Below are 16476 nucleotides of genomic sequence, written 5' to 3'. Positions count from 1 at the left end.
GTAGAGCGGGGGAGTCTAGGTGGTTAAGGCACACCAGGCTTTTTAAACTCAACAAAGGAAGATTTATTGAACTATATACATTTTTGGGCATAGAAAATAAACTCAGGCACTTCCACACAACCTGGGCACACAAAACAAACAGAATCAAAACGCAAGACTTCTCTCCCTACCACACACCCTCTCTACTTCAGTAGTGGATTGCGGCCTCAGGCCAGGATTTGCGTTTTCCTCTCCGGTTGTGGAGAGAAACTCCAGCCCTTCTCCACGGGACTGGCCACCAGCACTGCCACCCTCCTGGCTCTCCAACACGGTCAATAGTGGCCTGGATTGCCCTCAGAGGAGTCTCTGGTGACAGGAGCCCCACCTGCGCTCTTCTTTGAGCCTGCCCAGGTCCACGCCGAAGACCAGGCTGAGACTGACTTTTTCCCTCAGGAGCCAAACAGTCACTCTCTCCCTGGCCCCACCCCTTGGCTCTGTCCCTCTTTTCCCGCTCTTTCCCACCAAGGGATGCTGGGAAGTGTAGGCAGGGAGGTATGGCAGCTCCATTGTTCCCTATGGAGTACCCCCCCACACCCATAAGGAACTACCAGGCTGGTATCCGTTTTAAGTCCTGGCAGCCATTTCGTCACAGGGGGTGAGAGGGAAAACGGGCCCTGCGGCCGGAGGCCTCTGCTGGAGTGTGGGGGTGGTGGGAGGGGAACGGACCTTCAGAAGTAGCGGCCGTTTGCGTCGGTAGTCCTCGTCGTCTGAGAGGAACAATCAAAATGGCGCCGGCTGACTCTCCAATACATCTCGCAGTGGTGGTGTGGGCGGGACCGGGCTTCGCCTTCTTATTGGTCGGCAGTTATGGTAAGTGGCAGTCCCACTGGCCTAACACTAAAGGGGCCAAATTTAGAACGTTCATATAGAACGTTGCTATTCAATTATAATAAGGGAGAGATTAGTTTTTTACTAAGACTTTTTATAAACTCGGGAGTTCCCCCAGGTGTGCCAACCCTAAGTGGTAGCCGCAGCTGCTCCCTACACAGATTTGCCTATCTGGATGGAGGGGGGGACACCTTTGCTATTAGGTATAGTGATAGAAGTTGGTATTAACTACTTGCAGGGCTCTTTTTGTAGCAGGGACTCCTTTGCATATTAGGCGACACACCCCTGATGTAGCCAATCCCCTAAGAGCTTACAGTAGCCCCTGTAAGAAGAGCTCTGAAAGCTCTTGGGGGATTGGCGACATTAGGAGTGTGGCGCCTAATATGCAAAGGAGTTCCTGCTACAAAAAAGAGCCTTGACCAGTGTTCCCTCTAAGCTTAGTTAGTGTGAGCTAGCTCACAGTTTTTTAGCCTCCGCCTCACACACTTTTGTCTTAGCTCAGGGAGGATGGCTCCAGAGCAAACTCATTTATGCATTGGCCATATCGCTTGCTCACAACTTTAATGCCAGAAGCTCACAAAGTAGAATTTTTGCTCACAAGAGCTCCACAGACCTATAATTCATGTCTGGGTTAAATATATGAGGAAGGTGAGAAGGGCAGGCACTTCCAATAAAAATGAAGCTTTGATGGGAGTATGACAGCTGACAGCATTCAGCAGCATCATACAGAGTGCCTTCCAGCCCATCTTGGAAATAACCACTCACTGGATCACCTGTGGTAAGTCAGTTATCAGCTCCAGGCCAGGGAGCTTTACAGAATGTTGGCTCTTTTCTCACTAGGGAATTTGGGGGGAGGGGGCATCGGGGTGCCGCCAGCTAATTAAATCAGCACAATGCAGGTGGCATGTTGGGGCACTTTGGGGGCAGCCCGGGAAGGAGGGGGCCCAGAAGAAAGACTAGGGGGCCAGGCCCCATTGGCCCCATGTTAGCTACGGGCCACAAATGATTGCCAGAAATATGTGTGAGATTGGACAGGCTAGCGTAAAGATGCTTTTGGATGATTAACTTTTGTGAACTGATTTGTCAGGCTGCCCTCATGTGGATAAAAGGCCAGTCTATCCCGGAGAGCTCTCTTACGGTGAAGTCAAGCAGGGCCGTGACATGATAAATCATTACGGTTACATTTCTAAATATATTTACTAGAAAGTGAGTTCCATTTGAATAAGTGGAATTTACTTCTAAGCAAACTTTCTTGCTCTTGGGATGCAAAGCTCTTCTTTTTTGATGCGAGCAACAAAACTGGGAAATGGTCACATTAACCATCCGTGGTGGCTTCACTGGAGTTGTCTGAGCCTCCAGTGCTCGAGACATCAGCTGCCTCCATAGAGTTAAGGCCGTTCCAGATAAGTTCATTGCCATCTGCTCAGCTCTGTAGAGTGGCTTTAAATATTTCTAATGATATGGAGTGCCAGACTCACTGGAGCCAGCTTTTCCAGAATAATCCTGCTGCATGCAGGCTGCATGAACTATATAATTTGCTACTGGTCTTTTAAATCCGAAGTCAGTATCTATAAAGCTGGGGGGGGGGGGCGCTTGGGGGGGGGGGCAGCTGAGGCTGGAAGGGGAGAGTCCTTCAGATCCAGGTCAGCTTGCTTTACTTATTTGCAAGAAAAAGAATCCCGAAGGGGAAGGTTGCATGGACACTCAGAAGAACCCTAGTGATGGGTTTGCAAATTACAAGGGGTCCTGCCCCAGCTTCTGATCTTTAGAAATTTTATTGCCGTTGGCTGCTTTTAAAAATGGGTATATTTATGTGGGTTTTTCATTTATGTTACTTTTTTTCTGCATTCTTGAATGGAAAAAATCATGTGGGAATAACATGGTATTTGCAAAACCATTGCTATGTTGGCTCTGAGCGTGTGTTGGACCCATACGGGTCCTGGGAGAACCACAGAGATTGTAGTGGTGCTGAGGAAATGCACAAGTAATGAACTTGAAGCGTGAATTTTCATCCTGTCGGGTACCCTGACCCAGAAGCTTTTATTCTGTAAATAATTTTTTTAAAACGACCTTTTTTTCTTGATTTTTCACGGAGGATGCTCATAAGGAGTGGCCCAAATGCAACCTACACATCAAGGGGTGACATGAGAGCAGCGGGCAGAAAGTCTTAGTGAGATTTTTATTATTTTTGGGCTGCCTGCTGTTTGCTGTGGGGGGAAATTGCCTCCCCTGAGAGGAAGCGGGAGAAAAAGTGGAAGCAGAACGAGAAAAGCAAATGCTGTTCATTGCTCAGCCTAGCATCTGTTTTTAATTGTTAATTACAAGCCACATTGCTGCAACTTGGCTGTGTGAAAGAATATGTCCCCCTGAACATGTGCAGAATGCCTTTTACTCACGAAGGCATCACCACCGTCAAGCCCCTGCCGTCGTCTCCCACAAATAGGGGATGAACCCTAAAGGCTCAGGGAGGCTTAAATCCTAGAGCTTCTCCCGACAGAAAAAAGAAGTACTTCACAGCAGAGGTGCCAGATATCTGGAGGGAGCATAGCATCCAGACAAGCCACACTGTCTCCCATTACCCAAAAAATAAGGTATTTTGCAAGATCTAAATACATTTAAGCCAAAATTAAGACCATAGGTGTTCTCTAGGCACGTGCAGAGTGACTCTCCATCCTTATGTTGTACTCACATGTGTTGACTTAGTAAAGGTAAAGGTTTCCCTTGCTTGAAAGCAAGTTGAATCCAACTCTAGGGCTGCGGTGCTCATCTCCATTTCCAGGCCAAAGAGCCAGCGCTGTCCGAAGACATTTCTGTGGTCATGTGGCCTGGCATGACTAAAAACACCGAGGCACACGGAACGCTGTTACCATCCCACTGAAGTGGTACCTATTTATCTACTTGCAATTTCTTGCTTTCGAACTGCTAGGTTGGCAGGAGCTGGAACCAGAGACCGGAGCTCACTCCGTCCTGCAGCACTCGGGTCTCGAACTGCTGAACTACCGACCTTCCGCAGCCTGCAGTTCAGCGTCTTAACTACCTGGTTATTAAAGAATGAATGTCTAGGCTGGAGGGAATGATTTGCCCTCTGTGTCACAATGAAACTTTGGTACTGCTGCTAATGAGGTTGTGATTTTCTGTTTGCCAAGTGCAAAAATTGTTTATTCAGATAATGCTACATTGGAGAAATATAATATAACCTCCCCATTGTGAACAGAAAATCAGTTAGTGGTCACCCTTGAATACAAGGTTTACAGGAGCATTTAAGAGCCAATTGCAATTAAATTTAACTTAATAAATTAACAGTGCAGTCCCATGCAGAGACACTCCAGTTTGCAGCATTGATTTCATGCATGTGCTGTGCTGGGCAGTGCACTGTAAGTAACTTAAGCATATCAGACATGTTTAGGTTTTTGTTGTTTTGAGCTATAATAGCACTCTTCAAATTTGTGACTATTTATGGATCTGCAGTGAGCTGCTTTAGATCCTCACACTCTGCAATGAACTTATGATACGGTTAGCATTAAAAATATAGGTACTGATCCAGCTCCAGTCACAGACAATTAGTCACAACTCCAGATGCAGCCCCATGTAAGTACATCAGTTCACACAGACTGCTTATACTTGCAGGTCTCTGTTGTGGGGCTGGGGGTGGTAGACATTGAAACCCTGGAGACCTTACTTTGTATTAGGCTGGGTTTTTTTGCATATAAACAAAAATGAGTTAGATTGAGATGACGAGAGAGGAGGCCCTACGACTGATAGACAATTTAAAAACTGATAAATCACCAGGCCCGGATGGCATACATCCGAGAGTTCTGAAAGAACTCAAATGTGAACTTGTGGATTTCTTGACAAAAATATGTAATCTTTCATTAAAATCTGCCTCCATTCCTGAGGACTGGAAGGTAGCTAATGTCACTCTCATCTTTAAAAAGGGTTCCAGAGGAGATCCAGGAAATTACAGGCCAGTCAGTCTGATGATGATACCGGGTAAGTATCTGTTATTAAGTATTAGTTCTGGGTTTTAAGTATCAAGTATTAGAGGCTGTGGAAGGTCGGTAGTTCAGCAGTTCGAGACCCGAGTGTGCCGCATGATGGAGTGAGCTCCCGTCTCTAGTTCCAGCTCCTGCCAACCTACCAGTTTGAAAGCAAGAAATTGCAAGTAGATAAATTGGTACCACTTCAGTGGGAAGGTAACAGCGTTCCGTGTGCCTTGGTGTTTTTTTTTTTTGGTAAACAAATTTTATTTTCTCAGGAATACAACATATAAAACATTTCATTCTATCAATTGTCTACCCCATTCCCAGTTCCTCCCCTCCCTCCAATGGCTTCCCACAATGCTTCCACCCCTGCTCCAAATTACTTCATATCATCAACAATATCAGTTTTTCATCATTACAATCTAAAGATAACATCGTTTGACTTAATATTGATCTAAACATATTAAGTTTTGTTTCACATCCCAGTTCTTTTCCAGATAAATTTTAAAGTCATTCCATTCTCCAAAAAACTCATCGTCTTCTTTGTTATTCAGTTTTTTTGTAATCTTATCCATTTGTGCCATGAACAGAACTTTTTGTATCCATTCTTCAACCTCTGGTACCTTTTCTGTCTTCCAAAACTGAGCATAAATCATTCTCGCTGTCACTATCAGGTACCAGAGTAAAGTTTTTTTAGTCGTATTGACTTCTTCCATTTTGAGTCCCAAAAGCAGAATTTCCGGTGCTTTTTTAAAAGAACATTTCAGTATTTTTTGCATTTCATTGTGGACTTTTGTCCAAAAGTCTACAGCTTTCTCACAAGTCCACCACATATGATAAAATGAGCCCTCATGCCTCTTACATTTCCAGCATTTGTTTGACATATTTTGATTCATATTTGCAATCTTCTTAGGTGTCATGTACCACCTATACATCATCTTATAACAATTTTCTTTAACATTAGTACATGTCGAGATCTTAATAGAGTTTTTCCACAAATATTCCCAAGTTTCCATATCTACTTCCTTATTCATATTAATAGCCCATTTTAACATTTGTTCTTTAACAGTTTCATCTTCAGTATACCATTTTAACAACACCTTATACATTTTAGAAATATTTTTTCCTCCTCCACTCTCCCATACCTTTTCAATTTCATTTTTTTCCTCTCTAAAACCATAGTTTTTTTTGTCTGATCTAAAAAGATCATAAATCTGCATATATTTCAACCACTCATATTCATATTCAATTTCATTCTGCTTTTTCATTACCCACTCTGTTCCCTCTTTTTTAATTAAATCTCTATATGGCAACCAGTCTCTACCTCGCTGTCTTGAGTAAGATATCAACACTTCTACTGGTACAATCCACAATGGTCTTAAGTCACTCTGGTACTTCTTATATCTTGTCCATACCATATACAAAGCTTTTCTCACCAAGTGAAGTTTAAAAAAACTGTCCATTTTTATCTTGTCATACCATAAATATGCATGCCAGCCAAATCTACAATCATGCCCTTCCAACCCCAACAATCTGTCATTTTCAAGCTTCACCCATTGATCCATCCATGTTAGACAAACCGCTTCATAATATAGTCTAAGATTTGGCATTTGTAGTCCTCCTCTTTCTTTGGCATCACAAAGTATTTTCATTTTGATCCTTGGTTTCTTGCCTGCCCAAACAAATCTTGCCTGCCCAAACAAATGTGTGCCTTGGTGTTTAGTCACGCTGGCCACATGACCACGGAAACATCTTTGGACAGCACATTGATGAACAAAAGCTATTGAGGCAGACTCAACATGGGTTCTGTAAGGGAAGATCTTGTCTTACTAACCTGTTAGTGTTCTTTGAGGGAGTGAACAAACATGTGGACAAAGGGGACCCGATAGATGTTGTTTACCTTGACTTCCAGAAAGCTTTTGATAAAGTTCCTCATCAAAGGCTCCTAAGTAAGCTCAATAGTCAAGGGATAAAAGGACAGGTCCTTTTGTGGATCAAAAACTGGCTAACTTATAGGAAACAGAGAGTGGAGGGTGGTAAGCAGAGGGGTATCACAGGGATCAGTACTCGGTCCGATGCTTTTTGTCAGAGTCTTGCAGCAATCAGGAATCATCAACAGGCTTTCAATGAAGTTTCAGTTTATTGTTCTAGTATAGGCAAGTCATCCATACACATTCAGTGTCAGAACTAATTCAAAAAGCAGGAAAGGGTCAATTATACCTGGTTCAAAGTGGGATCTCCTGATGGCTCAAAGCCAATCAGGGAAGTAGCCTTTGCATGCCTAAAACTAAAGGGTTCACATTCCAAGGGAAAGCAGTGCAGCAGACACCAAGGTCAAACAGCGATAAAAGGAATACTGAGAATCGAAACCAAACATACCAAACCTAGAAGGAGACACAAATCAACCACCTCCCCCTCCACCAGCCACAATGTCAGAAAAACTGACATTCTGTCCCTCCAAAGGACCCCCCCCCCGGATTATCAAGTTACATTCTATGAAAAGCACTTAACAATTTAGGAGCATTAACAGGACATTCCTCCACCATGCAAAGGATCAAAATCCTTCCAGTGAACTAAGTAAAACATGCCCCCACCCCCGGTTTTAGAGTCCAACGTTTCGGCAACTTCTTGATGTGGTTCACCATTCACCATCAGTGGAGGTGGGGCTGGAGGACAGGGTCTCCAGACATTTGGTCCCAGGTCCTTTTTGAGTAGACTGAAATGAAAGATAGGATGCATATTTTTTAGTTATTTTGGCAAATCAAGTTCAACAGTCACCTCACTGATTTTGTGCAGTACTTTGAAAGGGCCCACATATTTGCAGCCCAACTTCCTACTGGGCTGTGAGCTCCACAAGTTTTTAGTGGACAGATAAATAGAATTCCCAGGCTTTAAGTCCCATTCAGAGGCTCTACCCTTGTCATCCTCTGTTTTCTAATCTGCCGTTGCTTTGTCCAAAGTCTTTTGGATGAGGGGCCAGTTGTCTGAGGGTCTGCCACCAAGTTCACAGGTCTCCCAGAGGGAGGTCGGGAGAACCCACTGAGGGGAGGGGAACTCCTTCGTACCCATACAAGGCTTTAAAAGGGGATAAGCCAGTGGAGCCATGGGTAGAGATGTATAACTGTACTCTGCATAAGGTAACAAGTCCACCCAATCGTCTTGTTGATCATTAGTGAAACACCACAAAAACTGTTCCACTACTTGATTAACCCTTTCAGTTTGGCCATCTGTTTCAGGATGGTAGGCACTGCTGAGTCCCTGCTCAGTGCCTAATACTTTCATTAACTCCCGCCAGAAGGTGGCAACGGAGCGCCTCTGTCGGAAATTATCTTAGCTGGAATGGAATGTAGCTTCACAATGTTTGCCATGAACATTTTAGCCAAAGCCTTGGCCATTGGCACCTGGCAGAATGGGATGAAGTGAGCTTGTTTTGAGTACAAGTCTACGACCACCCAAATCACAGCCTTTCCTTTAGAGGGGGGTAGATCTGTAATAAAGTCCATAGATATCACCTCCCAGGGTCTATTCGGGGTTTCCAGGGGCCACGACTTCCCTGGAGGTTTCCCTGGCCTCCATTTACTCATGAGGCAAGTCTGGAGCATGGGTCCCAATATTGCAAAACAACCCCCCCCCCCGTAGATGGGGCCACCAGAACTGGCGCTGCAGCAAGTGCAAGATTTTCTGGTACCCGAAGTTTCCTGCCAGTTTTGACTCGTGCGCATGGTGTAATATTTCCCCCCTCAGGGCCTTGGGCACATATAGGCGGGGTCCCTTGTACCAACAACCATTGTGTACTCCAAGAAACTCTGAAGTTGCTCAGCGGCTGCTATCTCAACTACCTTTCCCAGAAACAAAAGATTTGAAACTAGGCAGTAGTTGGGTGGATTGGAGGGATACAACAATGGTTTTTGCTAGGAGCAGTATTGCCATTGCATCTTTTAAGCCCTCTCAATAGAGCCCTGAACTCAAGGACAGATTGATGATGTCCATCAGAGGGCCCCATACACCCCTGCCACCAGCTTATACCAGTCACAAAGGACATGGGTCCAAGAGGCAAGTGGTTGGCTTTGCACTCCTCAGAATCCTGTTGACATTGGCCTCAGAGAGCCAGCTGAACTTGTCAAAAACTGAATCCAAAGGTGGCCAAGAGGCCTCTTGTTCACTACTGTATCAAAGTTGGGAGGCAGGTTGCGTCGGAACAACAAGACTTCCTCCATGCAAAAGCTCACAAATGCTTCACAGCTTATTTCTGAATTGCTAATCTTTTTAAGTTCTCTCTGTGAGAGAAGATAATGCGATTGCAGCTGCATAGTATTCCCTCTTAGCTGCCTTCACCGCAATGTCATAGGATTTCATAAACGTCCTACAAGATGTTCTTGAGGCTTCATTGTGAGACCATCACCAGATTTGCTCTAGTCATCTTAGTTCCCATTTCATTCCTCTGAGCTCCATGGTATACCACAGAGACAGCTTGGGATGGGAATGAAGAGGATGTCAGGGGGCAATTTAATTGATGGCTTCAGAGAGACGAGAGTTCCAGTCCACTACCAGCTCATTCAATGAGTCGCTGGGGGGCATTGGTTCCCACAAAGCATTCTGAAACTCAGATGGGTCCATTAGTCTCTGCGGGTGAGCATAAATCCACTTGTCACCTAGACAGGGGTTGGGAATCCTAGGATACTCAGCCAAGCCTTCAGGGCACCATGGCACTACATCAGTAACTACCACATCAGTATCAATCCCCATACCAAAGATCAAATCCAGCATGTGGCCTGCTTGGTGTGTGGGACCTGATACAACCTAAGAGAGTTCCAGTGCTGCCATGGAAGACACCAAGTCCATTGTCTGTGAGGAGGTGGCAGCATCAACATGGGTGTTGAAGTCCCCAAGAACGATCAGCCTTGGGAATTTCAAGGCCCAGCCTGCTACAACCTCCAGCAGATGTGGCAGGCTCTCCACTGGTGCGCTAGGCAAATGGTACACCAGACAGTTTGCCAAACTCTCCTCAGTATCCCAGATGAGGCCAACACATTCAATACTGGAGATCTTTGGGATGGGAAGTGCCCTGAGGGAGTAAGCCTCTCAGATGAGCAATGCCACCCTTCCCCCTGACCCTTTGTCCAATACCAGTGAAGGACTGAGAAACCTGGGGAAGCAAGTTGCTTCAGGGTGACCATTTTGCCCTCCCTAACCCAGGTTTCGGGCACGCATGCCAGGTCCACGACTTGCTCTGCAAAATATTTCTGCAGAGTTGCAGTCTAATTGTTAATGGACCGAGCGTTGGACAATACTAGGGTCAGAGAGGGGTTTAAAGTCCTAGCCCCCTCACCAGCATGCCTCAGCATGGGATGAAGGTTGGAAGGGAACTGAGCATAACCATATCTCTGCCTCCTTCCCATATGAAACCTTCTCCCATCGCCATACCTCCCTCTGCTCACAATCACTGGAATCCCTGACACAGCACAGGTATTTCCAAGTTCCATTTCCACCTTACTACTTCTCCCCTCCCCTGCATTTACCAGTTTCCAATTTCAATTTTTTAAAACCAACCCTTCTAATTTGCTGGGTAGTGCAATACCACCTACACGCACTCCCTCCCACCCAACCTCCCTTCTTACCCATAGTATCCTGATTGAAGTGAGAATAAGGCAGCCAACTATGAAAATAATACTAGTAGCCTACCCAGCCAAATTTTAAATTTATCCGAAACAACAGAGTAAAAGCATCAAGACTTCCAATAAGAGCCACTTCTTTACATTTTGTGAAGAATCTCCATGGAGTCTGTGGCCATCAGAGTCAGTTGGAGCAGAAGCAGCTGATGATGGAAGTTTGGCCGCCTCAGGAGGAGGAAACTTGTAACGTTCGAAGTGTCAAGGCCCTCTACAATCAAAGTTATTATTCGTGTCATCCAGGGGTCATTTCATAGAAAAAGAGGTGCAGGAGCTCATTAGCATCACTCATTAGCATAACTTATTTACATATGCCACACCCCCTGACATCACCGGAAGGGTGTCAGAAGGCAACACCCACCATTCAGGCTCCACTGGAGTGTTTTGGATTGCTAGCTATTGGGAGGGGGGACGTGCAGATCTGTCCTCACAGAGGAGGGAGAGCTTGTACCTGAATAAAACTTGGTCTTAAAGGTGCCACTGGACTGTTTTGGACCTGTTGGCTCTGCAGCTTACCTGGCTGCTTCTTGCTCTGACTGAGGGCTGCTGGAAGCAGGGGGTGGGGCTTGTTGCATGTGCCCGCCCCCTGGGTTCTTTACTGCCGGAGCTCCGCTCCTGTGCGCTCCTCCAGGAAATGACCCCCAAGAATGTCAGCAGCAGCCAAATAAGCCGAGGTCAATTTACTAACTCTGCGGGTCCTTTGAGATTAATCAAACAGCTGCTGGTGGCTTGAGTCTGTCTCAGCTTTGCCCTCCACCAGCCCAGTCCGCCAATGTCCAAAAGCCGTTCCAGCTCCAGGACTGCTCAAAGCTGTGTTATACTTAATCAGATTACTGCTTTATCTAGCCCAGTATTTTCTATATTAAGTCATAATGGTGGCACAATTGAGCCCCTCGAACTGGCAGTGCCTGGGATTGAATTTGGAACTTTCCTTATGCGAGGCATATGGATAGGCACTGAGCTATTTTCTTCCCTCATTTTCTCCACCACCCTATTCTTGGCAAAGTATTTCCAATGCTACCAAAGCTCCAGATACTGCAATCATAATCAATACCCCCTCTAAGCTGTGAAGTCTCATGAGCAAAAATTCTGCTTTGTGAGCTACTAGCATTAAAGTTGTGAGCGAGCGATTTTGCTACTGCATAAATCAGTTAGCTCTGGAGCCATCCCTTCCTGAGCTGAGACAAAAATGTGTGAGCCAGAGGATTAAAAACTGAGCTAGCTCACACTAACTCAGCTTAGAGAGAACACTGATCATAATGTATGGTGGAAATTAAATGGAACTATGTAATTGTTCACAGTTTGGACCAGAAAGCATAGGTCTTCAGGAAATCACATTCCAAACCACATCATGCTGCTTGTTAGAATGCAGTGGCATTTTGCTCTGTTCTTTCAGTCTTACTTTTTTATGTCGGGGGTGGGGGGAATAAATGCATCTGCTCAAGCACCCCAGAAATCCAAGGATCAAGTATGCTTCTGAAAGCTCGTCTCCTTTGTTGCTGTTGGTGGTGTGGGCCATGTGTTTATTAATGGTATTGATCTTGGCAGGATCTTGGAAGACGCCCTTGTGAAGCAATGATGTAGCTGGGTCCCTGCACCTGGGACCATAACAAGTCACAGTTGGATGGCCTTGCGCTTTCAAAACCAGCCTGCTGAAGCCAGTTAAACACATCCTCCAGGCAATTTAAATGTTCCTGGAAAGTTCTCCCAATAACAATCACATCATCCAGATAAACCCAACATGTGTCCCACTGAACATCTGCCAAAATCAAATCCATTAGTCTTTGAAAAGCACAGGGGGAATTGCAGAGACTGAAAGGCGTCATGCTGAACTCACGGAATAAGATGAGAAGTCTTTGGACAGCCCACTGGATGTGTTTCCACATCTTGGAAACCAGGGGCTAAGTGCAAGGTAAAATACCCATGTTTCTATATATCTTTAGTTCGGTATCTATATTCTAGTTTGAGATACTTCAGGATGTCATCTCTGTAGGGTAATGGGCCATGTGGTTTCTCAGTGAGTGTGTGACTCTTTACTACTCATCGAAGAGGCTATCGACATTCCATGTAACCCTGATATTGGTGAAGCAGGTGTAGCTTGGCAGGAGCTGTGCAGGCACCCTTTGTGTTCACTTTATAAAAAAAATACAAGGCTAGAAGAAGAGGAGGAGGAGGAGGAGGAGGAGATTGGATTTATACCCCACCCTTCACTCGGAGTGTCTCAAAGCAGCTTACAAACTCCTTTGCCTTCCCCTCCCCACAACAGACATCGTGTGAGGTAGGTGGGGCTGAGAGAGCTCTTTCCAGAGCTGTCATTGAGAGAACAGCTCTGACAGAACTATGGCTTGCCCAAGGTCATCCAGCAGCTGCAAGTGGAGACGTGGGGAATCAAACCCGGTTCTCTCCGATTAGAGTCCACGCACTAAACTGTCAGGTACTTCAATAACTCAGACTCTTTGAGTTAGGAATGAGGCATACAAAATGGCTATCCCAATTATAGCGGGTTCATACAACACCCCCTGACACCTAGGGACCAATAAGCAATTAATGCCAAGTGCAGGGAGCTGAGTAACAGTTCAAAATTAAGTGGGAGACACTAGAGACTTCGTACCTAGACTGTGAGCACTCAAGGCCAATGGCTAGATAAGAGGCAAAAGCAAAAGACAGCTGCAGAGCACATTCCAGAGTCGGGGGAAAAACACCATGGCGGGACTACCCGACACACTACATCAAACCGTAGTGTATCCACAAAATCACATGCAAACTGGAAATGTTTTCACCTAAAATATACAAACACACAGTGGTTTTTGTTGTTTAAAAAATGCTGTAACTCATACACAAGATTGCACTGATTTCCACCAGTTCCCTCTTCAGCACTTCGGAGCACCCCGCCCCAAAAGAGCCTGTACTCAGTACCAGCGAGTACCACCACAAAAATATGCCATTGTTCCACAGTATGGCTGAATGTAATCACTGGAGTCCAACATTATGAGTAGTACTTCTTACTGTTGTAAAATAGTCAAAAGTGTTTAATACTCAGGCTATCAATGGATCTTGCTCTATTGGAAAGAAGATATTTCTTTGCTTTTAAAAACCTTTATTTCTAAGGGTAAAAGGTACATGGGATTATTACAAATAAACATAACACTAACAGCTACATTTTCTAAGGTGCCTATAGTCAAACACTAGCACACAGATAATGGAGAATCTCTCCTTCTTCTTGACCCTTAGAAAAGGAAGTCACCTGAAACAAACGGCCAATCTGTATCACAGTAGAAAGTTACTTTTCCTGGGCTAATTCCCCATTGGCTCAGTGCCAGGTATCCCTTCCAGGTCGGTCTAAACAATAGCAATACTAGGCAAACAAGTTAACCCTATAATGACTGAATTGTCAGACCTTGTAAACACATACATTTCCAACACTTACTACTTCCCTATTTTAGTTTCCAGGTGAGTGTAAGAGAAGTGGGCTCCTAAAACTAAAAGTGTGGTTGGTAGCTACAGATCATCTCCCCACATCTAAACCTGGGAAGAGGTTAGAGAAAATCCATTATGACACTAGAGAGATGCTTAGGATTCAGTCACATCAAAGGGGAAAGAGAGAAATACAATTGGTATCAACTGATTATTTAGTGTGGCTCTTCAAATGAATCATTGGGTGTGGTCAGACGGCATGCTGGGAGCGGTTTAAATTTCTCTGCCCTGATGCGTTTTTTTTTAACCTGGAGAATCGCAATCACACTCACCTACTTGCTCCGGATCGCTGCGCAACCACATTGCTCCCTGCCATCCACACGCGGGATCATACATCGGTGTTTTTTTCTTTCTTTTTCTCAGTTTGGGCATGCGCACAGGCAGCCATCTGTAGAACTAAAATTTTCACGTGTACACAGAACAGCTATTTCCACTTCAACCTGACTGCTGTAACACTTCCCTTTAAACTTTAAAGGAACACTTCCCTTTAAACGTTTGCCCTGAAACTGGCCTCCGTGAGATCCCGAACTCACCTAACCAACAAAACTAGGCACCGTTTAAACATTGTTTTCAATAACACGGTGGCGGACCTCCACCTATGCGCACACTGCGAATGCTTTAAAAAAATGGTGGGTGAAAAGCGGAAGCCTCCGGCAGTTTTCGAGCGGGGAGGGGGTTTAAACCGGAAGTAGCTCGACACCGCAGGAGTGATCAGATGTCAGAAAAGTGCGGCTGGAACCGAAGAATCAGGAAAGCACCACTTGGGGACCTGGTATCAAAATACTCCAGGTTAAAGCGGTTTTAAGCCAGAAAGTAACCACTGGGGATGGGAGGCAGATGTTGACTGTGTGATTGTGCAGATAAAATCCGTTTCTGAGGCAGGCTGAAAGCGGACTAAACAGCCCATCTGAACGCACCCAGAAACAAGAGGTTCTGGGGCTCAACTTTGTTAGACTCAGTCCCTTCCACATAGAAGCTATTCTGCCAATATAGGATGCACAGAAAGGAGCTTCTGTTTCTCAGGGGAAATCCATGGCACCTGTGCACTCCTATTTAAGACACACACATTAAAAATATATGGTGTACAAATCGGAATGTGAGGAAAGGAATGGTCTGCAGACCTAACAGATCCCCCCAAAAAGTCACAGGTTCTAAGGTGTAATTGTCATGAGTTGGGAGAGTGATGTTTCTTGTCTCAATGCAAAAAGTGACTTTCTCTTACCTAAGATTTTCCAGCTTTGCTGTTTTAGAATGCAAATTCAGATGAGTAGCTGTGTTGTATCAGGCCCAATAAGGCCCCAGAGGACCACTATTATATTCCAGCCTTGATAATCCCATTTCTCACTGTTCCTCCTGCTTTCTTCCCATTGTGTGTGTGTGTGCATGAAGTCACAGCTGACATGGCCTCCACAGCAAGGAGCTTTCAAGGCAAGTGAGACGCAGCAGTGGTTTGCCATTGCCATTCTCTGCAGAGTTTTCCTTGGTGGTCTCCCTTCCAAGTACTGACCCTGTTTAGCTTTTGAGATCTGATGAGATCGTGCTATACCACGCTGTCTTCCATCCCTCTTCCAACTTTAGCCTATAGTTAATAAAAACCTACGTAAATAAAGAATTGTTTATTGAAACACCTGATTACACAAACCAGGGACAATTTGGCTCTCAAGGCATTTGGCTGAAGTGGTTCAGTCTGTCAAATGAGCAGATAATTGCCCGCATTTGTAATAGTTTGGCCCCACACCATTTTTTAAAAAGGATTTCCACAGCTGCCCAAGGACATTTTTAAAGGCATGTCACATTTGCATCAAAGTTTATACATAGCATATATAATACAAGAGAAGTAATCTCTAGACTTCAGTGGCTTCAGCCTCTTCCCTGAGTTTTCTTTTGATAGAAATAGTTTGAATTTTTTTTCTTTGTTTTGCGAAAAGGAGGAAAAAAGAACCACACACACGCACCTGACAGTTCTCTGAAATAACTTACCTGATAAAAATCTCCTTCTGTCTCCAGTTTGTCAGACTTTCAATTCAATAGAATGTTGGCAAAACTAAAAATGGATGAGATGTCACTTTCTTGACACCTTTCCTCTGTTCCACATCTTTTCTGCCAACGCAAGAAGGCTGGTTTCAGAGAAAATGAAGCACTGCTCCTTGCCAGTCAACTGATGGATAGTGGAGCCATGATCAAACGCACGAGAGGGAATTTTTTGACAGCAACTCCAAAGCCCTTCCAAGTGCAGGCCTCACTACTAAAGGTCATATGCTTTTCTTTGATTTCAGGACATGAGATGGAACATTCTGTTCAACAGCTCCCATGGCTTAGGCTTATGATTTGGTGAGTTTTCACACACAGCTTTACCTTGAGGAATGCTCCATATCCTAAGCCTGAAGGGCTGATATCTTTTAAAATCTGTCTCTCCACCAGCACCACCACTATGTTCAACCTGTTGCCTAGATGTTTCAGCCAATATGTAAACTCCTCCTTCTCCT

The sequence above is a fragment of the Gekko japonicus genome, unplaced genomic scaffold (assembly GCF_001447785.1).
Source record: "Gekko japonicus isolate JY-2015 unplaced genomic scaffold, Gekko_japonicus_V1.1 scaffold1204, whole genome shotgun sequence".
Taxonomy (NCBI): Eukaryota; Metazoa; Chordata; class Lepidosauria; order Squamata; family Gekkonidae; genus Gekko; species Gekko japonicus.
Note: the sequence above shows the minus strand (reverse complement) of the source record.